We start from the raw sequence: 24306 nt of genomic DNA, 5'->3' as shown, positions 1-24306 counted from the left end.
AAGGGCCCAAAACCTAGTATGTATATGTGTATGGATTGTGATTGGATAGCAGGCTATTGGCAGATCTTGCATTCTTTTCATGTCTCCCATCATTTACTGAACGAATATTTCAGAATTGTCTACCATCTTATTAACATCTTCCTTTGTGACTGTGTGTGCAAAGCTGACTTACTATATAACGACTAACAAAAATTAAGGGTGTTAATAATTTCCTTAAGTCTGTATATTTCAAAAAAGAATGGCTAATAGTCTCTCCCAATTCCACCCTCCTGCTTCTTAGCCCATTTCCTTACACCAAAAAAATATAGAAAAGTCAGATATTTTGATGTTCGTTCTACTTTATTAGAGAATTACCACAAGTGACTGCAGACTCATAAGAGGTTTCTACAGAATAACATGTTGGTTGTGAAAAACTGAAGATGGTCCCTGATGTGGAAAGTTGGAAAGGGAGAAGATCCAGCAATTGGTGTTGACGCAGAATCTGTCAGTGGCTTGAAGACCTAGGTTAGCTCTCCCCTGCAAGAGACAAAAACAGACAACGATCAGAAAACTACTCATGGTAAAAGGCAAATTCGAAAACCTCCAACTGAACAACTCACTGGTGGGCAGGTACCTTAAGTGTTTTGGGGCATCCTGTGACGATATTTGCTGGCTTCTCTTTTGTGCTTCTAGAAGTGGTTCAATTATAGTGGAGAAATGGCTCAGAAGGTCATATTCCGGGATCTCATATAGAAAGTTACCATATCTGCCAGTGGCAGTGGTGCTAGAACACTTTTCAGACTGGGGCTGCTGCCATTAAAATCACATCACTGAAGCCGTAGAGATTGTGAAGAATCCAAGCGCCACACAAAAAATAAGTGTAGCAAACAAGCCATACCCATGCAGTATTGGAGTGGTAGGGGTGGGGTACATAGCTAGTGGACCATGTTGGAGCACAGGTGTGGTAGTCATACCCAGACCACATTTTCTATTGACATGCCTGCTAATTTGCACAGATATACAGTTTTATCTGGTAAAATTATATAGTTCACAAACGATAGTATGTGGATATGGACTTCAACAATATTTATCATTTGCTTATTACTAAATATAGTGTCTTGATTTGATCCTATTAAAATATATTTTTCATCACATTTCAGAATTACCAATCTGATATGCTTAATTTGTGCTTTCCTAATTGCTTATATAATTTGAATTAGGTGTATAGTTCATTTACAGGTATTTAAATGTTGTGTGTTAATAAAAACTGACATCCTTATCAAGCTCTTCCTTTCACTTAATGTACTCTAGCAATATTGTCACCTTGTTCATTTTTGCAAAATCGTCTCACTTTGCAGCCAGAGAAAACAAAGTAAATACCAGTTTCCGAATAAGAAGTAATTTGACAGAAGACATTTAACATCGAAGTGTGACAAGATGAACACAAAATTCATTGGCATCATTATTGCTCATACCTCTTTTGAGCGCCAGTATGGATATTTCTAGGGGTGCTACAGCACACTTTCCTCCCTCCCGCTCCCCTTACTTGTAGTGCCTATGGCCACTACAGTAGGTCACCAAGGGCATTATTTATGACATTTGTGGTGCTACCCTGCGTCACAGGGAAAGGGCAAGAATGCACATTATTTATCCAACACAGTTCATTCCTGTCCTTCCCCCTGCGGTGGCACCATTTTGGAAACCAAGCCCCAACGCAGGCCCCCTTGCATCATGGTGCAAGCGTGCCTGTGTTGTAGGCAGGAATATTTATGCGCAAGAAGGGTCAGCTTCCTACACAAAAACAATTCTGAGAGGCTTTTTTCATCCTTTCTGTGTGTACTGCAGAATATAGCAAACATAAAAAGAGGGAAAACCGAGGAGAAATATAGATATTTTTCCTCGTTACGCCTCTCCTGGTGAGGCGTATATTTTTGGCGCATTCCTAGTCCATATAAATCTGGGAATGTGTCAAAAACCATGGGAGTTAGGTGGACCCACCATAAAGCCCATGGAATGCCTCTCTTGTGCAGAGTGGGGCAAAGCAGCGATTTGTACTGCATTGCATTGCTCCAGATTTTTTAAAGCAATTCAGCGCCACGCAAACTGACTTTTTGTGACTTCATAAATCTGACTTTGAGATTTACGTCACACATGTACCACGTTGCATGGTTCAAGAATGACGCAAAGCTCTCTTAAATATGCCCCCAAGTGTCTCGGGACTTAGAATGGTTGCTCTTGTGGCGTGCTAGTATGAGGTTTTACATTTATATGATATTTTGTGTTCCTGTGAATAAGTGACCTCTTTTATCAAGTTTGTGAGACATTTGATTTGCTGCTTGAGTTAGGGCACTGCATTTGTGGCAATCAATTGTGTGCTGCTGTTTGGTGCTAATTGTATAATACCAAGGCTCAGTGGGCCTCTGGAGTGGGTATCTTTTTGGACTAGAGGAAGTGATGGCTAGGCCGGCCACTTCAATAGTTCTTTCCACCTAATGAGGCTCAGTAGTTTAGAACAATTCATTAGTTTTTAAAAAGTCAACCAACGAATAAATCTTTAGCTGCATTAGTGAGTTCACAGGTGCCTAATAGAATGCATACTACTGGTGATGTACTAGATGTATTTTATATTTCATTAGACTTCTGTACATGGGCACACAATATGAGGAAATAACTATTTCACCATTTTGGCTTTGTGCAGACTAATATCATATATTGCTGCCAATCTTATATTATTACTTCATTACCTGTTTTAGTGCTTTTTCTTACGAAGTCCAGCAATGCTTGCAATACCCATTAACTTAGCACACATTACAATTCACACTTTACTCAATTCCTCTCCTTCCCTTTTTGGGTCTCACCTAGGCAGCGCATGTGCTGTCTCGTCGAGAGATGCTGTATACAGTATAGCAGGGGAAGATCCGCCCACTATTTCGCCATAAATTTGATTGGCTGCAATGATAAATTCTGCTTTTTCATTGGTTTTTGCCTTCTTAGTCCCGCCTCCTGACTGCCATGGTGTCAGTTTTGCTCTTTCGATGCTATCAGTCCCTTTACTTGTAAAACAGTTTTGTTTCCCTGTCTCTCCCTGTTCCACCCCGCAGTCCATAACATTTTGTATCAAAAACAACCCCCACCCTATTCGTGCCTTCCTTCATGCCGGCACTTGCATTTAAAATGCAATAGGTCTTGGGTAAATCCGAGTCTTATTGCATTTCTAATGCTTGTTTGTCATGTGATTGGTGGATGAATTTGCACTCTCTCTCTCGCATGCGCGCGATGCCTTACATCATACACATGGGCGACAAAACAGTGCCATTTTCTAACAGATGGTGGTTCAGGGATGTCAGTCCTCAAGAACGCACACAGGGGGGCAATTGCTGAACTTCGCATACAGTGACGAACAGCCTACAATAATGTCAGTGTCTGTGGGGAGGTTGCCTGCTTTCTAAGGTCTGTGCTGAGCATCCCCAGCAGCTCAGCTGCTCAGAGGCCTCACTAGATGTGGTCCTGCACTGTCTATAAGGACAGCCTAACGGTTAAGATTTCGCCCAGGCATCCTGCATCCGTGCCCTGCCGTGAGGAGGCAACCCCGTCTCCTGAGTCGGTGAGGAGGAGGTTTCCGTTCTCGGGACCACGGTGAAAGAAACAACCCAACAGTCTTCTCTGGGCAGAGGCGACCTCTACTTCGGCCACGCCTGTAAGGAGGCAGGTGCTCCATTACTCTGCAAAGGCAACGGGTCTGTGCAGAGTCAGCCCTCTCGCCCCTTCCCCTCTCTACCGGGTCTGCATTGAGGCATATTCCTCCGCTGTCTGGTGTGTGCAGAGGCTACGGCCTCCATTACTGTTGCGGTACACACGCAGCCTCTTCCACGGCCGGGAGGAGGCGGGGGAAACCCCGCTGCCATGGCGGTGTAGAGGTCGCGGAGCACCCACCCCGCCAGGTCTGTGTAAAAGCAGCACCCGCTGCCAGGACTGTGCAAAAGTTGCCTGCCTCAGCTGTCGGGACTGCATCTGCAAAACATCCACGTTGCACACTCCCACTGCTTCTCTCCAGCAAGTTTTTTGAGTTAGCTCGCGTGGCTGGTGACGAACGGCTGTGTATGTCCCTTCCTTTGAAACACAAAATAACAGCATGGTTTTTCTTTTCTCTGTGTCTGCTATTCACTGTAAGCATTTATTCGTTTTTTCTTTGATTTGTAATTGTTGTTACACTCCTTTTTCCATACATTAAATTTCCCCTTCAGTCTCATCCCTTCTTTTTTCTCTTACACACCCTCATCAATGCAATTGCGTTTAAATGCTTTGTGGCAATGAGTCTTTCGTCTGAGGTCTGTCGTTCAGTCTCAAGCGCCGCATTGCCGTAATAGTGAAAGCACAGAGGAGGTCATACGAAATAAGACACAATGTGGATGTGTGATCTGTGAAATCTCAGTGCGCAGTGGGGTCGCATATAATCTCGAGACACATGGGTCTATCGGCACAGTTGTTGTTTGCTTTTACAATGATCAGACCACCTTCACAAATTTCACAACTTGTCGCTATTCACTGGAAAGGCCGTAAAAGTAAAAAAAAAACATGAGTTAAAAATGACGTCTCCTCCTGTAGCATCACAATGCACAAACGGATCACATATCACCACAATGTCCGGGGGAGCCGAGTCAAATCTGAAATCTGAAAGCACAGAGGGGGTCCTACGAAAGAAGACACAATGTGGATGTGTAATCTGTTACATCACAGTGCACATTGGGGTCGCATATAATCTTGATACACACTGGTTTACCGGCACCGGAGTTGTTTGCTGTTACAATGATCAGTCCACCTTCACAAGTTTCGCAACTAGTCGCTATTCACTACAGAAATTTGCTGACTGCTTTTTGCGTTGGTACATCATCATATGTATTTTTGTTGCTAACCTGTGTAAGTCCACCTACCTACCTCCTCCATGTCCTTCTGCCCACACAGAGATTAGTCCATAGAAATTGTCTTCCACGCGCACCCGTAAATAATATTTTTTTCAAATCTTGTATTTTGAGTGATATGACCATGAAGGCCCTGATTCTATATTAAAAACACATCTTTGGGCTACACCATTTCCCGCTAAAAGGCAATTCCTATACCTGGAGTAACATCATAATACCTGGAGTGCCACACAGTTTGGTGCTCACTTTCCTTCCATATTAAAGAACAGTAGATGTTTCAGCACCCAGTCTAATATGCTGCATTGCTAAATACATTTAAGGTCCCAAAGGCGAGACTGATTTAATTGCAAATGATGGTTTTTGATAGTTAGTTATACATCAGTCTATTTTCACTAAATACTGAATCTGACCTACTACGATTAGCTGCAGTAGATCCCTCATCTAGAGGGCATTTATAGACCTATCACTGGGCGAGAGAAGATCTCTGGTGAAAGCAAGTTTGTGGTTAATCTTGGGAGATTGTAGTCAATCAACTTTTCCAGGACGTGGTCAGTAGAAACTGATCTCAATCCCTAGGTCTGAGCCCCACTCCTCCAGCAGCCTTTTTACTTACACGCTGGTTTCCTATTGTACCTTCCTGGAAAGTCACAGAAGGTGTCAGTGGAACAGTTTGGGTTCAGATTGTAACCACCTACCCAGCTATTAATATTTGCAGACTAAAAACAGAGGCAAACACTGCTTAGTTTGTAAAATATTGAGCTCTCAATGCTCTGCTGAGAGGACTGCAGCCGACATCATTAAATGTCGGCACAACGAATATCAATTCTGCGTAGTGTTGAACCCATCTTACACCTCTTTAATCCACTAACAGTGACACCCTGACTACTTATTGCACATTTTCAAGTTTCTGCTTTGTTGCTTTTTGACGGTTTCCCATCTTTCTCTTCCTTCTTTGTCCTATGTGTGTTTTCCCCTCTCTTGCTCTCAGTTAATATTTAATTAAACAAAAAAGTTGCCAGTGGATCTCACTGGCAACCACCAGCTGAAAATAAGCACTGGAGGTAAATCTTTATGGTAAAGTGAACTCAAGATTTTTCTCCTATATCTCTGGTAATTCATCTTAAATGTGGTAATGCATCAGATTTTCTAGGGTCCTCTCGTGTTTCTCAGACATGGTTGTCAGACTACAGTGGTGTGATGGTTGCAATGGCTAACTATTCCAGCATTTGAAATTCTAGTGCTGTCGAAATAAAAGGATGAGGGGTTTTTACCACTAGGGCCAACCTTGTAGTTAAACTCTACCTTTATGCTCAAATAGTTCTAGCAGCAACGTATTTCCCTAGTTCAAATCACTCTACCAACTGATTGGTGGGTTATGAACTGATGTATACAATTTATGGTTCAAAAAATGGAGTGCACTTAGCTGGAGCATGACTATCTCGCAGCTAAGGAAAGTAAAAATGCTTTTAAATGTAAGTTGTATGCATGCTTCAGCTGAGAGTGTGCTTTTGTAAAAAAGAGTGTGTGTAAATGTGTGCTTATGTGCACGCATGTGTGTGTGTGTCAAAGTAAAGGCCAAATGGACAATGCTGTTCCTTTCGCTACCCCTGGCTTTTTGGTAAATTGACGCCCATGGTGAGAGTTAAACGGATCCATTCAGTGATTTAGGATGATTGTTAATTTGATGCCCGAACCCGAAGATTCTTACTACAATGAAGGGGCACAAGAGATGCCCCTTGGGTTTCTGTTTTGAAACTTTGAATGCATGACACTTCCTAAAATGTGCAAAATTATGTTTTCACATTTGCACATTTGCAAGTCAGCATGTTTGCATGTCAGCATGTTTGCACATTTGCAAGTCAGCTGACTTTTCAACTTTTCACACCTCTGATAACTTCTACTTTCAGAAACGAAGATTTGATTTAACTAAGTCTTCGTTCATCTTTTGAGAAAAAATAGGAGACTATCATTGTAAATAAAAATGATATATGTGATTGGCTAAAGTTCAGTATGTAATAAATATAGTTACTGATCCATTTTCAAGAATACTGCCTTATATTCAATGGTGCATGTCCTCGACAGTCGGATTGTTGTAGCCCCCCATAAACTTGGTGAAGCGTCTTATCCTGCATGAAATACCTGATGGGAAGCTGCACTTCCTGCAAATATTCAATGCAATGAAACATGAACCAGCTTAGAAGAGATAGGTGTCCTTTGGTAGATTATTGTTTACATTTGGCTTTCATAGGAAGTCTACAGTAAAAGAATTGCCTCCATTCTAAAACAATGCGCTCAGCTGCGGGGATTTCTAATTCCAGTTCAGCGGTAAATATTCAATATAATTCAATATAATTCACGACCAAAAAACGTCAATATAAAGGAAAAAACAATTGGTCACATGTAACCTCCCTGACAGGTGCCACTCTCTGTAGAGACTGACTTTGTTTGTTTTTGTACTTGTATAGCGCACAGCTACCCACAGTGAGTTTCCCAGCGCTTGTACGATTACCGCAAGGGAACCCTTCCTGACTTTCCCTGTGAAGTGTCCACTCCTGGGCACTCCCTTGGTGCAGACCAGGCATCCCTCGCGTTGTGGGGGCCGTTGTAGAGACTAAGCAAGCTATTGCCCAGAGTTGCAGCGTGGGACCCATGATCAGAATAGGCACTGAGGCGAGAATATCCGGTCAGGGGAATTAATGAGCCCGAGACCCGCCAGGGCAGGAATCAAACTCTGGTCCCTGGCCAGAGCTCTGCATCGAGGTCTAACTGCTCTAACCATTGAGCCACACTTCTCCACGAAAGAACCAGCAGATGTACATACATTGTTCCCGGCAGAATTAATTTTACATAAAGGCGTTTTCTTCCACATGCAATATAAAATTAAATTGACTTTACCTTCGCTTATATCTCGAGGCCACAATACATTTTAAGAGACTACATGTATAAGCCTCAATTAAAATCTGAGAGCTCTACCATAGCTTTTCCCTAGGCTTTCTTAAGATTAAGATTTTTTTTGTAGACCCTAATTCATAAATACTCTTGAATGAAAGGTAGTTTGATCCTGGTAAGGCTCATGGGGAAGGGGTCATAGCTGCTGGTTAGTTGATATGTTTGTGTGTGATAGCCTGCTTCATGCATCCATGGTATAAGGTTGGCCATGACATAATGTTGGTGTTGCATGAAGTATTGTGGGAATTCATGACAAGATGCTGTCCATCCATGGAGTGATGCAGGCCCCCATATAATAGTGGCAATTGGTTGCATACTAATAACATAATGTGCTACTAAGTCTCACCGCTGGCACCTGTGCTTAATTTGTAATATAATCGGTGCAAATAACCAAATTATGTTTAGACGCCAGTGGCCAACAATATTGATGGCCGGGGTCATGAATACCATGGCTGCATAGTTCTGATTCCACTTCATGCCTCTTTTTTTCAGTACTGAATACTCTCTCACTCTTTCAGAATCCCTGCTTTCTCCATTTGCCCTTTTTTTTTAAAAATGTTCTCTTCCTCCTTCTTTCCCCCTTGCGTTTTTATAGGTCTCGCCTGGCGAAAGGAGCGCATGCGCTTCCCTCGCCATGGAGAGGACCCTTTGGAATCAATTTTCTCCAACGCTTGCATGCACTGGTCTGCATGGACAAAGATGGCTGCTCTTGCCGCCATGGAGAGGACCTTTTAGAATCAATTCTCCCAACGCTTCCATGCACGTGTCTGCATGAACAAAGATGGCTGCTCTCACCATCTGTCCAATGCAGACAGCATGCGCCAGTCCGAACGGACTGTGAACAGTCCGATTCCATCTTGTCTAAATAGCGCCTTCAACACGCTGCCGCACTCACTCCCCCGACCCTCGTGCATTCACCACGCTGCCACGCTCACTCCTCCGCCTCCCCCCACCCACTCCCACTGCGACGATCTTTGCCTTCCACAACAGGTACGTTTAATTAGTGTGTTCAGTGTGGGGGAGAGAAGGGTGTAGATGGTGTGTTATTTTGGAGGGGCTCTATCAGCCTTGTTCTTTTTTAATCGCACCATGCCACTATTACCAAAGCCCATGTCCCGGCTGCGCCTGTTGTCCTACTTGTTTAATTAATGCTGTCTGCATCCATGCTACGAAAGCTGTCTTTGGGGGCTGTCGGGCCCCTCTCTCCTACCCTTTGCAGGCTGATCCTATGAGTGCGGGAAAGCCAGGGGCTAAGGCTGCCACTCCTCCCACCCGAGCTGTGGGGAACCTGACTGGAGCAGGGTAGAAACATTTAGAGTCCCCGCCTCCTCTGTATACATAATTGTGGGCACATGGACGGATCATCCCGGCGCACCGGCAGACTCAGTCTACCCACCGTTCCTCTCAATACCAGGCTACGGACGCTGATGGCCGCCATGGGCCCCCTGCTCCTTGTCTCGCTGCTGGCCGACAAGAGGGGCACTCAGTACAAGCGCTACACTTTCAGGAGCATCCCGTGGGCCGAGCTGATGCCGCTGGAGTTGCTGCGCACAGGTAGGGAGCGGCCTCTTGGCGCTTCACATCTTCATTTTGCCAACTCTTGCAAGTGCAGTTATAATCCAGCACAATAAATACCCTTTCCATGGGCACATAGCGCCTTTTGCTGTGCTGTAGCACTTTACACACAGAGGGATGCCAGTTGGGTGAGTATTGGGCGCAGCTACGCAGAAACCCGCTGTTTAGGAGGCAAAGACCCCAGACCAGACTTTGAGACAAAAGCTAGTGCCTCCCTGATGCAGGCGCTAACAAGGAGGGGCGTTTTATTTCTACAAACCTTCCACGTGGTGCACACGCGATGCCCTGCACAGCGCACTTACAAGGTTTCAAGAGTGGTCTAGACAAATGGTTTTGTAACGTAAGGGATGTTTCCAGAATAGATCCTATGCAGATCAGGATGCACACCAGTGTCCATGGTGCAAAGGTGCTGCGAGGCATGAGGCCAGCACTATGGTGCACCAGCACTAGGGATGGAGGACGGGCTGTGCTGCCAGTGGCCTCAGAAATAATAAATACAGATGAGTGTGTGTGCGCGGAGGCCCCAGAAGGTGTTTGTGGAGGTCCGGGGGACTGAGGCACTGAGAGCACACAGGGTGACCACTGACCAGACCGCCAGGATTGCCCCGGACAATCCCGCTTTCAGAGGACTGTCTTTTATTCTTATAATATTTCCCCTGTTCAAGAAGTAACCCTTGTAAAGCAGACCATATCGCCAATATACATTATACGGAATTGCAGTCACTCATGCATACTAGAGGTGGTTGAGCCGCTGAAAGCTCGAGCCAGGCTGAATCCTGACTCTGGCTCAGCTCAAGGTCCCGTCGGAACCTTGAGCCCATAACGAGTCAAGCTTTCATGTGCTTTCTGTGTGCCACCCTATACCCTCATGCACCAAAAGAGATAGAAGTAAAGCATTAACAGTTGAGGTGAACAGGAGAGAACTAGATACCTGCTTAGTAGATGATTTGTGCAAAGTGAAACCAGAAAACATGAATTATTTGCGGATTCCCCGCTTAACCAAATTGTGTGATCGTAGACAAATATTATATTTTACTGATCCTCCTTTTTCTTCACTATCGTATATGAAAGCACCTTCAAACACTTGAGTGCAGAATTCCAACTGTACAAAAAACTATTGTTTGATTTAATAGGCTACAATGTTGCTTTGTCTATAACATACTGGGTCTCATAAAGGGTTAACATAACTACTTTCTTGTTTATTCAAGTAACAGCACCACAGCTCTTTGTATGGTAGCACTGTCTTCAATTTGCGTTTGGGTGTAAACTGATGGTATTTCATGGTTGAAAAACATGGCGTAAATTACTTCACAACAGAAGTGTATCCAATATACAACTTTTCTTTTTTTCCCCAAACAAAATCTATGTGCCAAGCAAGTAGAACGGATCTGTGGGGTAAACCATTAAAAATGCAATAGGTCTCGCCTTTCATTAAGTTAAAGCCATTTGCTTTGCTATCCAATACCCTTAGCAAAGCAAATGGCTTTAACTTATTTAAAGGCGAAACCTATCGGATTTTCAATGCTTGTCTTTTCTTGCTGTGGGTGAAAGTCTAATGAGGGAAAGTAAGTGCTGGTTCCCATAAATAAATGCTGGGGGGCCCACCTGCAACCACTGGCTCAAATCATGCACTGGCTGTCACACTGCTGGTCCTGACATAATGGAGGTAATTCTTGACATATATTAGGCTTTTTGGCATAATGGTGCCCCTCCTTGGTATAATGCTGATCCTGATATAAAGCTGGTAATTATTGTCATGATGGAGCAAGGTTTCACACGAAAAGTGACTTGCTCATACTCAACCCTCTCGAAATAATATTAATGTACTAACTTACATGTTTTGTCTTATTAATATTGCATTACACAACATTTTAGGCATCTAGGGGAAGCTTGCCAATGTGCTTTTACTAATATTAATCCCCTTGCACTAAAATGGCTGCTGCTATGCAGGATTTTCTACTGCGCATGCGTCTGTCACCCACGTGATATGCTTGGTGGGAAAACATCTGCTTCTGCGCAATAGAACTAAGATGGCCATTATGTGTCCTAACGTGCAAAAAGCATTCATCGCTGCTTTGCTAAGCTGTTTATTTTCACTTAATATCTAACGTAATAGTATAAAAGAAATCAATGGGAGTAGAGTAGAAAGAAGTGGTATAGAGTGCATTCATTTATTCTGTGACTCTAAAGCTGTTTCTTTTCTATTTTCACATATCATGAATAAACGGGCCTAAATGCTTTTCTGAACTCCATCTTTGGAGAAACTGCGTCTGCGCAACAAGACTTGAAGTTACAGAAGCTGTCGCCTTGAATCATGGCCAAGACGGACATGGAAGGCGGAGAAGAGTGAACTCCATGCCTTGCCAGAGGAAGCTGAATTGATTAAATTGTTTTTAAATGATCATGGATACATTTCACTACCGGGTGGAATAAAAAACATGAGTAGATAAAGTTATGGGAGGGAACATCATGAATACATGATTGACAAATTGCTTCTAGAAAACTATGGTGTGATGGCTATTCCTCGTTCTTGTCCAATAAAATTGTGGGATTCACAAATTTGCAACATTTGGGGGTTGTACATGACCTGAAAAATATTATAACTGGGGTAGGCTTAGCTAGTTAGTTTGTCCGACTAGCTGACCTGTCACTGACCCAACACACTTAATAGGTGATCAAGAGCAGAGTTGCTGGCGGAGCACTCTGTCAGAAGATTCTATAACCCAATCGGGGTTTGGAAAGGAGATCGATGACCCAATCGGGGTTCGACTGTTAGCTCCAGAGAGGGTTTACAACGCTTGTGTTTTGAACTTTAACTGCAGTGCAATGCTTAGCCTGTGGTGGTCCTGTCCTGATCCAATTTGGTCCGTATCCTGTCCTGGTTCTGATTCTGGCTTGCACCTGTTCTTACCTGCTGGCACCTGTACTTGGGATTTTGTTATTCTTTTGACTCAGCCCATGGCCAGGATTGGTCATCACTCCGAAATAGGTAACTATAAAGTGTGGGTTTGTCATTGTATTGTTTCCCTTTCTTTTACCCACCCTCTGTTTTAAAATGCTTAATGTCATTTTCTCTCCAATGCATTTGCAATGATTATTTTCCAAAATTCTGTATTATTCTAAGAATAGGAAGTTAATCTGAAATTGATGTTATAATTTTCAAAATTACTTAGATAAAGATTTAAAAAATTTCCGAGTTTGTGGTTATTCATGAAATTCTAAATGTTATTATTGCTACCTATTTTTCTCTCTAACTCCCTTGATCCTTTAGGACTATAGGTATCGCTGACTTGGATTGGTAAAATAAATGGTATAAAATCCAAATGGTAAAAACCCCAATTGGTTTGAGTGTTGGTTTACCTGTTTATTATATATATATAGATATATGGGCCCAGGTGAGTATGTTGAGCAGGTGAGCCCGCGCTCTATCAGGTATACTGTAGGCATCTATGATGTGAGATCTATAATCCCTGAAAATGGCAATATTTCGTTTTCGGTAATTTCGTTTTGTCTAATAAAAAGATTGTATGTGATAGCAAAATGGTTGTCTTTTCATAAACAGGTAAGCTCATTCTTGGAGACATAATTACAGTCTAAAATATGCATTCTAAGCGTATATTTCACTGATCATTATTGTTTTCTAGATCGTCGCCTGTGACATTAGTAGACAGTCTGTTCTCTGAACCTCTTAGGTGCCCCTATCTAGAGCGATAGCACTGCTGTTTGATGCTGTAACATCTATCTAGCCTGCCATTGTGCAATTTTTATATTTTTTAATGTACTGTCGGATCCCTTCCAGGGACCTTCACATTGAAGAAATATGACTACGGATTTCCTTCGAAGGAGCGGGATCGAAAAATGGAACTGAGAGAAAAGCAAAAATGAAGAAATCTGTTATGAAAAATAATAGGCAGAAAGGAACTGCATTTTGAAAACTGACTGGATCACCCATTATTTTTTAGGCTGGCTTCAGGAATGTTTGCCACTACTATCTCAATAATTTCCTGTGGCGAGGAAACAACAATACCCCCCGAAAGGGTCAGCTTAGCTGGGGGCACCGTGAAAGTATTAGAATATTTTATTAGTGCTATTCAGAGAATATGTCTGTTTTGCACATTTATGTGAGAATGGCTCTATGTAATGATCCAGCTGGCCCCGTTTATTCTTGATCAGCCTGCCACATACACAAAACTCTCTCGAAGAAGTCAGCCTCACTGACCTCTGCACTCCATCGTAAACACAAACGTTTGGGACTAACAATGCTCACCACTGACAGGACTTCCAGTGTCCGCCACATGGGCCAAGCTTCTGTATTACCTTGAGGACTTCTTGTTGGTACTCACTGTTTTGGCTTATTTCTTGTAACCTTTTTGTTTTGAATTGCCTAGAACTATAGTGGTTTGATGAAAGTGTCTGCGCTGGCTATAAGCAATGTCAAGGCATGTTGTACGCAATTACTGGATTGTAGAACTGTAGTTACATTTTGTAGTGTGAATACTATCCAGTGCCTACGATGCTCCCACCTGACACAAGAGGGGCACATACATCAAACAGCCCTGGAGGTGAAAGCTCTGTGTTGTCTTCAATCCATTAACTGGTCACAACTGGGTACTCTCCACTTCCAAAAATGCAGATCCCAGTTCTGATTCGTGCAGGCTCGCATACTTCACTGGACTGTCTACATACCTTGCTCTCGATACCTCGGTGATCACAGCTTCCCATACCTGCCCCACATAATGATGTCCACCATTTTCGTGCATAGGAAATATGTCAGTCTGCGGTGGAAGCCTCTAATGGTGTTGGAAAACCTTCCCTGAAGTATGGAATGTGCAGCAATGTCTGTAATGACTGCATTCAAATGTAGGCGATACATTATAGCTCACTGAAACACAAAATAGCCTCCTTCTTGGGCTTAGTCCCGCAGAGGGCATCAAGGACTCTTTGAGTGGAATGTGAATGTAGGAACTCAGACACAGTCAGGTGGTTCAATCTCTAGTCGCTATGAATCTTCAGATAAGAGAAGGACTTTATTTACATTAGATACAATATTTAGTGAACTAATGCAATCGCTGTCTAATACATGCATCTCTGTATTACTCAACGCTCACCTAACTCTCTGTGCATAGAGGCTGGACTACATTAAACATGATACATTTTATCTACGCTAACCCCATGCACTGTACGGGCAGTAGAAGAGCCTAGGCATTAATGATATAGGATTATTGTTTGTGTTCCATCAAGTTCCACAGAAGAACCAGGAGGAGTCCTGCAGGTACCCAGAAGTTGCAATAAAGTTTGTTAGGGGAGACGATGTGGTCTCATGACTAAACTGCCGACCTGCTGGGAAACCAAGGTTCGAGCCCTGGATCAACTCCACATCCTGTGATTCTGGGAAAATCACTTAATCTCCCAGTGCCAACCAAAAAAATGAATGTGTCCTTGTGTAACGTAACTGGTGCTCATGTAAAGCGCTCCAATACCTTCGGGTCGAGTTTGAGCTATATAAATCTGCAACAAAAAAACGATTGTCGGCTGTCACTCAACACAGAGGCCGTTCACTGTCCTTTTTAAAGCTTCTTTTACCAAGGGTAGCCGTCAAGGAGCGATTGCTCGATTCCCTGTCAACATGTCCGCTGGCATTGGTAGATGCTCATGAGACTGTGGTCATTGTGTATTGCAACAAGGCAGTTGTGTTTGCCAAAGTAGCCTTGATGACAACATCATGGCAAGATTCATGAGAGGCTTTCTGCTCCACAAATGAGAAGGGCAAGAGGCTGACAAGTCAGAGCACCTCAGGAAGCGCACAAGAAAACTAGTGGTTTGCCAAGAAAGCACTCCGCCACTTCAGGAACACAGTGCTGCACCATATTTACAACAATGCGTTTCCATCTGAGCTGGCGCTAAACCTAGCAGCCTAGTGCCAATGCAGGCACCCTTCCACCATAGTGCAAAGGTGTCTGTGTTGAGAGGAATATTGTTTATGTGCAAGAAGGCCTCCCTTCCTGCAAATAAAAAATCTTTAATCCCTTGCGTGCGGCGGGAATTCCCCGCCCATGCTGACTCCGCCTTGCGCGGGCGGAGTCATGACGGAACGGTTCCGTCATCAGCACAGCTCACCCATAGCTGATGACGGAACCGCTCCGTCATCAGCATGCAAGGGGTTAAATTACGTGTTTTAATTGTTATGTGAGCTGGTTAATGCAGCACACATAGAACTTGCAAAATATCCTTTTTTTTCTTGTTTATGTGCTGGAAAGTTCACCTTCCTGCACATAAACAATCAATGGCAATTTTCTGTTTCTATGTGTGCTGCACAACGCAGCACACATGGAAACAGCAAAGACAAGGAGAAATAAACATTTCTCCCCGTTTCGCCTTTTTAAGACCAGGTTTTCCCTGGTCTGAATTTTGGCGCCTCCTATTTACGCCACCCTTGTGAATAGGGGACGGCGTAAATCTCAATGGGAATGCCCACTGCAACACCCATTGCCCTCCCCTTTCACGCTAACAGCATGAAAGGGTGCCTTATTTACAAGGCAGCGCTAAGCCACGTTAAGTGGCTTAACGCTGCCTGGTAAATGAGGCGAAGCCCCTATCGCCACCTCAATGTCACTGAAAGTGACATTGTGGTGGCAATAGGATCCTGAATATATGCCCGTCATCTCTTCTCGATGGTCATTGCCTCCAGAATGTCAGAACATAAAAATAAACTTTCCTAATAAAAACAATCACAGATGATGCTTAGATGGTGGTCATCCCAATGCAGTAGACTAAGATATGCTGGGGAGCAGTTACACTCTGGTGTTGCACATGCGCTTGCCATCGCTAAAAAAAACCCTTCATTAGAAGCCCCATACAGAGGCGCTGTCATTTCTTGAATTGAGTCTAGACAGGTTCTCAACATTGCTGGTAGTCCAACTCCTTCTCTTCTTCTCACTGCAATAGTAGGCTTCTTTTCCACGAAGACTATGCTTGGTACTACAAGAACTGATCAACATAGTCCTTTCCGTGGTTCACTGCTTCCTCTGTGGTCATGCATAAAGCTTCACTGAAGAAAATCTTGCAAAGAGAACCTGGTCTCAAACAACAGCTTGTATGTCCAGGTTAGAGCAGACAATACCAGGTTCACAAACCACTCAGATTCTGACCTGCAATTGCAAATTTGGAAGGAGCCAGCCTAATCCGTATGGCTTTTTAGCTGTGCACATGTATCCTTATTATTTGTAATATTTAAAATCCATATTAATGGTACAAAGCCTATGATACTCCAAAGTGGTGTAAATTGACTCCAGGCACGTCTTAGCCAATCAGAGGCAGTCGTTTAGTGTACCGCTCATAATCCTGTGCTAAATGCTTGGTATGAAGGATGGGCAAAGAGAACATCCCTCAGTCACAAGCTGAGATAATAGATTGCACATGATCAAGTGGGGGAAACTTCAAGGTCTCCTATTTGTTATTTGTAGTGTTTGTGGGTCCAATCTAGCCACACTACAATCTGAACTATGCTAGCCTTTCATGTTAAGGGTGGTTAAAGACCAGCACTCTGGTTTACATATGTGTTCTAGAGAAAGCCACAATCCCAAACACACACTCTGACATACTGAGATCTGGCCCCCTCAGGTACATGCATACAATTTCTCACAGTCGTAGGAAAGTGAGGCGTTCCAGTAATGAGATAAGCCACACATTTTGCGAGGGAGGCCAGAAGGCACTCTACCCACTGTGATTATGGATAAACGTTTGTTCCCTATGGAGCAGAGCGTTCACCTACTTGGTATACGCCACTTTGAGCTTTCCTGTCAGATGAAACACCAACACTAAAGAAGTGGCCAAAGGCATGGCCACTGCTCTCATATGTATTGTAATGAAAGGGACACTTTTAAAGCGCAGCTGCCACCCAACGGATATCCTGACGCCTGAAGCAAGGAATGTGCTACCTGCCAACCCCCCACATACTGTGTCAAATCTTGGCCAAAACCCACAAGGCCCCACAACAGCCTCTTCCTGGCTGGAAGAGATGCATATTCTCTTTTGGCGCTATGGGATGTGTGCAACCGTGATCATGGAGCCAGAGAGACAATGGCAATAATCTCAAGCCCCTATCGCAGCGGGAACATTACTTTTTCTGACGTTCCCGTGGTGATAGGGTCAGCATCTTATTCTCAAGGCAGTGTTAACCCACTTAACTTGGCTTTAAGCCACGTTAAGTGGCTTAACGCTGCCTTGAGAATAAGGCCCCTTTCATGCTAAATTCAACGTGAAAGGGGCATGCAGTGGGTAGTGCGGTGGGCGTTACACCGCAACACCCATTGTGATCGATTCTGCCCCCTATTATCAAGGGCCGCGATAATAGGTAGCAGCGCTGACCTTAAGACCAGAAAAACCCTGGTCTTAAGTTGGAGAAACGAGGAGAAATGCTTCATTGCTCCTGATTTTTGTTTTTCCCATGTGTACTGCCTGGTGCAACACACATGTAAAAAGCAAAATGGTCTTTCCTGAATTTTCATGTGCAGGAAGGGGCTGTGTTGGCGCTAAGTCGTGAAACTTAGCGCCATCGCAGGGGGGAACGCCATGTTGCAGCACATTCTTGATGCAGGCAGTTGACTGAAAGTATGGTAATGACAGACACTACTGGTGCTTCATTGTCGACATAATCCTCCGAGGGCCCGAATGCTGTCCATCACACGTTAGCCATCTGGCCTCACGCTTTTAGAGTGGGCGATGGGACGGAGTTGTTCAGCTGTCTGTCACAGGTTGCAGTAAAGAATTAAAAAAAAAAAGTATTGTGTCAATGGTTTTTCATTTTTCTAAAACAAACTCCCACTTTGCGAGTTTGTTTTTGAAAAATGATAAACTGTGTAAAGGTTTGATGGATGGCCATATTTACTGTCACAGTTTTGCACCATTGACATGAACCGCATGTATCAGTTGTTCCTGGTCATTTTGTGGGTTGTCCGTGGGGACGCTGAACAACGAAAAAGTTGAAGGGTGGATGGCGGTCCCCTGGGTTGCCGGGGGCAATGTCAGTTGGATATGCAGATTTGCATAGTTTTACTCTACAAAGAGGAAATACTTTTTCTGTAAGAAACACCATCTTACATTTCCTCGAGAAAATTGGGGGTTCTCCCTACCCATTTACACTCAGGAAAAATGAGTTGCTCTGTTTTTAGGACCAACTTCACAAGTTGTTCAGGGTTAGAATGAGCCTATAAATGTTTGTCAATGGTCAAAAATGTTGCAGTTTGTGCCTGATCTGTGCAAATCTAAAACTCTTGAGAGTCTCCCTTTCTTGACCCAAGCAACAAACTTACAAGCTGTGTTATCAAGATTGTGTTTGTAGTTTAAAATAACTTTAAATGACACCTTTCTGATTTTTGAAATTACGATCCCGACTTTAGAATCAAAAATGCGTTTTTGGTACCACTAGCTTGCACATTTATGTGCAAAGACTGATGTGAATTAGTCCCGCATTCATTATTGTTGCACTTTCTGCTAGTGCACACACAATAACTGAATTAATTTGATTGCCATCGCGGTCAGTTCAGATACTAGTTACTCAGGTCACTGTCCATGCCCCAGTACCAAAAGTGACAGCTGCTGAATGTTAACCACCTGCAATGGCCTTACTATAAATATAGGTGTTAGTCACTAAAGTTGGCATTAGTTCGCCATCAACCCCTTGCAAGATTTAGAAACTGAGAGGTTCATTTACGCACAGGCTGCAGGCCCGCCGCACCTCTGTCACCTTAGATGAGGCAGTAGTACATAATTTTAACACGTATATCCCCTGCCAAGAGAAATGGCTCTCATTTACATAACAAGGGCCCTTTCAGAGAAAAAAATCATCTGTAATGGCAGATTACCATGCAATTTTGACATGATGGACCTGTCATCACTTATGTTATCCCATGATGCAGACTCTCAAAGGGGGAGTTCATTTAAAAAAGTAACTTAAGACCTGATTAAAGTCTGCCCACCACCTTAACAGAAACGGGACTGCCTGTCAGGATGACCTGTCGGGCGGTCCTGAAATAGGCATTACAATGCGACCACCACCATGTCGGTCGCAATGCTTATATTTGGCATTTCAGAGTGTGCTGCTGGCTGCAGCACTCGCTGAAGACAAAAAGGGGACACTGGACATATCCCTGCACTATGTGGCAGGCATGGTGCCAGGATACGCAGTGGGCACGGTAGGTGCCCCCATAAAAACACAGCTCAGGGCCAGTGGGGGATGGGGCCCGCTACAGGCCCCCAAAGTCTCTTTCCATCTGCCTAGTCAAGGCAGGATAACCACTGCTGACAGACAGCCAGAAAGGGATATCATAATCCCTATGGCACTGCCTGGCAGGCACCGCCGCCTGGCAGTGGAAAGCTGACAGTCCGGCGAACTGAATCATTCCGACTGTCGTACCCATGGCGGTCGGTCATCCCGACCGCTACGCATCCGTCCGCCATTCTTATATTGCAGACGGTAAACTTGCTTACGATGGCGGGGAGACCGCCACCAACAGCCTTCATAATCAGGCCCTAATTTATTATCTCCCCCCATGTGTTGTTTTTTCCCGATAGTCAGACAGATATTTCAGGGGGTTTTTGTGACTATGACTATCATGGTTTAGCTAATGGTGCAGAACAGACTGAGCACTAGTGGAAATATCCTGAGAAGAATGCCCTTAATTTGAAAATCTTTCTCTTTGGCATTTTCAAGGCTATGATGTGACAAGGTGGACCCAGTAGCAACTCTGCCATCTGGAACACTGACTTTCCCCTCATTCTAAATGAGGTTGGAGAAGGCCGGGGTAGGTCCTCAGAACAACTTTGTCTTCTTGGTAGATATTTCATTACTCCCAACTTTAAAAACCGTCCCTGAATCAACATCAGTGCAGGGCCATTAAGATATGGTTTAGTAAATTAGGGACAGATGTTCTTTGAAACTTGGTGCAAATTTGTCTAAAGTCAATCATCTGGTTTTTCATTCTTAATTGTAAGTCACTCCGCATATATTGTGAATTTCTTTCTGATTACAGTTAAACCCGTCCTTTACAGTAACACCTTGAACGCAGTGTTTCATTAAAAAGTGGCTGGTCTCTACTTTTGTGTGAATGCAGCTCTTCACTCTTAATTATGTCTTCTGAGGCACTGTTGCACTAGGTCAGGAGGAAATTGCAACCCCTCCAGCTCACCTGTCAATTTATGTTTTTGAGAAGGGGTACTCTTCATCTGTGCTCTTTCCTCAGTACTGAGGATTAGCTAAACACAATTATATGTCAGTGCTGAGGCCTGGTGATGTAGTATGGCGTTTTAGGATCCAAGCAAAAATTCCCGATTCATGCCCTTATATAGGTACAATTCACATTGCCCCAATATAGACATTGAAATCATACCCATATTTAGACATAGCCCATACAGTCCAAATACAGGCATAGCTACTTCCACCCGTACCAAAAAGCCACAACGATTTCTTGGAAAATCGGCTTAAGCAGTCAGGGACATCCTCTTGCTTGAATATTGATTTGTCCAAGAACTCATGGAGTTTACAAAGAACTACCATTCCCTTGGGGTTCTTTTCTGACGGTATTATGCCCAAATTTACTTCAAACTAGGCACCTTCAAGGTATAAATATGCCTTCACTTGCTCTAGCAAGGACACGGTGGTTCGAAGCAGTTCGACTGTCTACTTGCCCGACACAGCTCACGACAGCAAGTGCCGAAGGAAACCGACCCTCTAGCTGATGCACTGATCGAGAAGCTGTCCGTTTTCTCGCTGAGAATCCAGCTCCAGTGTTTCCAAACTCCTCTCGCGGGGTGTTGGGAAATCGAGTCCCGAGACAGAGATACTAGACCTCCTTCATTCTAAACTAAGGTATGGAGCTGATTAGACTCTAAAGAGAAATCTTGGATAGATTCTTGGCAAAGAAACTAAACCTATGCTATACCACACTTACTTCTTTCCTCGTACTAGCCTTAGGTTAGATACATCGGGGTAGGCGTATTTTAGAAGCACCAGTTGAGTACTTTTAGCCTTTGTTATTTATGTATGTATTTATCTATGGTTTACAGTTTATTTATCTATGGTTTACAGTATTATGTATGTATTTATCTATGGTTTACATACAATGCTTTTACAGTATTATTTTATAATACTCTTTTCGCTGTACGCATTATACTTTGCAGTCTACATTACGATTGTAGCAGTTCACTTTACTTGCATGAGAAAGAAGACTGTTCAATAAATCCCTTTTATTGAAAACGCCAGTCTATCTATTTCTCTGCACCTCTTATGAAACTAATCATGCACGATAGACTGAGTAAAATATATATCTATTGTTTCCACAACTCTGAAGATACATTTATTCTTGGGGAAACAAAGTTGTCATGTTTATGCGGTTGTCAGAAACGAATTCCTTCTTGTTTATTCGAGAAAGTTTCTAGTGACCTCTGAGCTAGCTGGCTCTCACAATTAAGTCTAATATATTCGATAGAGACCTAGTAGACATAAGTCTTACGTCAAATCTATAGGATATATTATTCCAATGGGCAGAGCCTGTTGGGAATATAGGAACTACACTACAGAGGAGGTGACTAGTCCTTCCATGGTTGATCCATCATTTGTGTCTTTCATTTACAGCAATCCATTGAGACCCCTTGGAATTATGGCTGTGAGAAATCTATCCGAGCTGAACATACCCTCCCTGTTATGTTGTGGGCGATAATCTGATCCCACCCAAGCTTGCTGCTGAATCCGCCTCAGACACAGCCCTTGCCCATGCACTAGACGAGCAAGATCACAGTGGAGTGACTGGAGATAATATAAAAGAAGGACAGAACACACATAGCGGAGGCAGAGACAAAAACAACTAGTGCCAGTTGTAATATAGAGACACTATCAGACCTAGGGGTCTGAGACAAGGTAGACCAAGTCAGCGGGAGCCGGACCAAGAAGAAGGAATCCCACCCGAGATGGTTGCCGAGTCCAACCCAAACATAGCCTTTGCCCATGCCCTAGGCGTGAGAAATCACAGCGGAGTGACGGGTAATAATATAAAAGAAGGACAAAACACGCAGAGTGGTGGCGGAGATGAAACAACTAGTGCCAGTTGTAATATAGAGACAGTATCAGACCGAGAAGTGTGGGACAAGGTAGACCAAGTCAGTGAAAGCCCAACCGAGAAGATGGAAGCCAAGATGAATCTAGATGCTAGCCCTGAGGAAAATCCTGCGAGAACATCACAAAAGACACAGGCAATCGACTAGAAGATCAAGCTGTGCTCAACGAAAGGAAATACCCTCAAGAACTCCTGTGAACCCAGGAGAGAGGAAGACGCGGTGATCCAAGACCCCAATGGACCAGGAAGATTGAGGTAGCAGGCAAGTGGCCACGTTTCCTTCGGGGTTGGTAAAAAGGTGGTGGAAATGTGTTCAAGAGCATGGGAGGGGGAGGGGTGTTAAACTCCCACACACTATGATCAACCCTACACTCAAGTCACCCTGGTGATGGTCACCTCCACCTGAGCACTTAGACACAAATATAGGTATCAGATATACTGATATGGGGTGAATTTTTTTATTTTTTAGCCTCCACAAGATAATCCTACGGGGCCACCCGGAAGACTAGAGCTGCCTGGAAAATCAAAGGCCTTAAAGAATCTCAGGGAAATTAAGACATAGACAACGTTTTTTTTTCTTTCATAAAGGTGATACATAACTGCAATAAAAACAAAGTTTTAAAATCACTTTCCGCCCTTCAGTGTGTCCTTCTGACCCATTAACCCATCACACTCCCCTATTACGGTCCTGGAGCCAAGCTTTGAGCCCCCTTGGCTTTTGTTCTGGGTGCTCAATACATCAAACACCCAGTAAAGAACAGAAGCCTAGTGGCATATTAATGTCTGAGGTTGCGTCGTTTTTGCACCAAGCAACATGCTGGGTATGTGAGGTAAGCACTTAATGAAATTTACTAAGCCATGCAATGTCACTTTGTGTTGCCCTAAGTAACTTCATGAATCCAAGATAATGCTGCGCAAATCGATGTGTAGCGTTACTCTGCCCTGGGAAGGCATTCCATGGGCGTTGCATGGGTGCTTCCACACAACTCTCATAGAGTTTGACGCATTCCCAGACTTACCATTGCTGGTAGACCTGAGATTGCACCAAAGAGATGCATCTTCCCAGGTGAAGCATAATGAGGAGAAATATCCTTATTTCTCCATTGCCATTAAAAGTGTGAAATATTCGAACTAAGCAGATGTAATAAATTAACCTGATTTTACCATTACTTGCTGGACGTCAGGGACTGCTTCACTCTTAGCCCAAAAGGCCACCCTAAAGTGAATACAAACACTAATTACTATTCTATACAATATATGTTCAAGAACTTTTACTTAAATCAAATGTAGGTTATACACAGAAATTAGTTTTACATTTACACTCAGGAGGACAACATTCTTTCTGCAAACTCAGTACAGGTCCAATGCCCTCCACTTCCTTCCCTACCTCCTTGTCAAGGCAGGTCTGGTTTGTAATCCTTTACAGCCCATGTGCACCACACCGACCAAGATCGAATGGACCTGTCCCTCATCTAACAGTTTCTGTAAGTGACAAGCTGAGTGTAAGTGTGCATTTGTTTAGGTGATTGAGCTGTGAGTGAACAGAAGAGTCTGGTGTCATGGAGACATAAGGTAGTAAACAAGAATGCATTACCACCCATAACAATTTCCAAATCATATGTGAAAATACGACTGCCCTGTGCATGATATGAGAGTATCATAGCGCCACCTATGAGCTGTGCTCCGGAAAAACACCCCAACTTTGAAATGACATTTTGAGAGGTCCCAGTTCCCACTGGCATTCCATTGCTGCTTCACAATCCAGAAGCCAGGTG

The 24306-nt window shown here is 43.6% G+C and overlaps 1 long non-coding RNA gene across 1 annotated transcript; it reads right to left on the bottom strand.

Annotated features, from left to right (window-relative positions):
- Positions 1–320: 320 nt before the first annotated feature.
- LOC147703291 (uncharacterized) lies at positions 321–23832 on the bottom strand. The gene is made up of 2 exons (XR_015297570.1): positions 23696–23832; positions 321–516 (listed from the first exon to the last, which is right to left on the bottom strand). It is a non-coding gene; the product is annotated as an uncharacterized LOC147703291 (long non-coding RNA).
- Between the last annotated feature and the right edge of the window lie 474 nt (positions 23833–24306).

This window comes from Lissotriton vulgaris, chromosome 7, assembly GCF_964263255.1.
Source record: "Lissotriton vulgaris chromosome 7, aLisVul1.2, whole genome shotgun sequence".
NCBI lineage: Eukaryota > Metazoa > Chordata > Amphibia > Caudata > Salamandridae > Lissotriton > Lissotriton vulgaris.
This window is presented reverse-complemented; position numbering and strand designations above follow the sequence as displayed.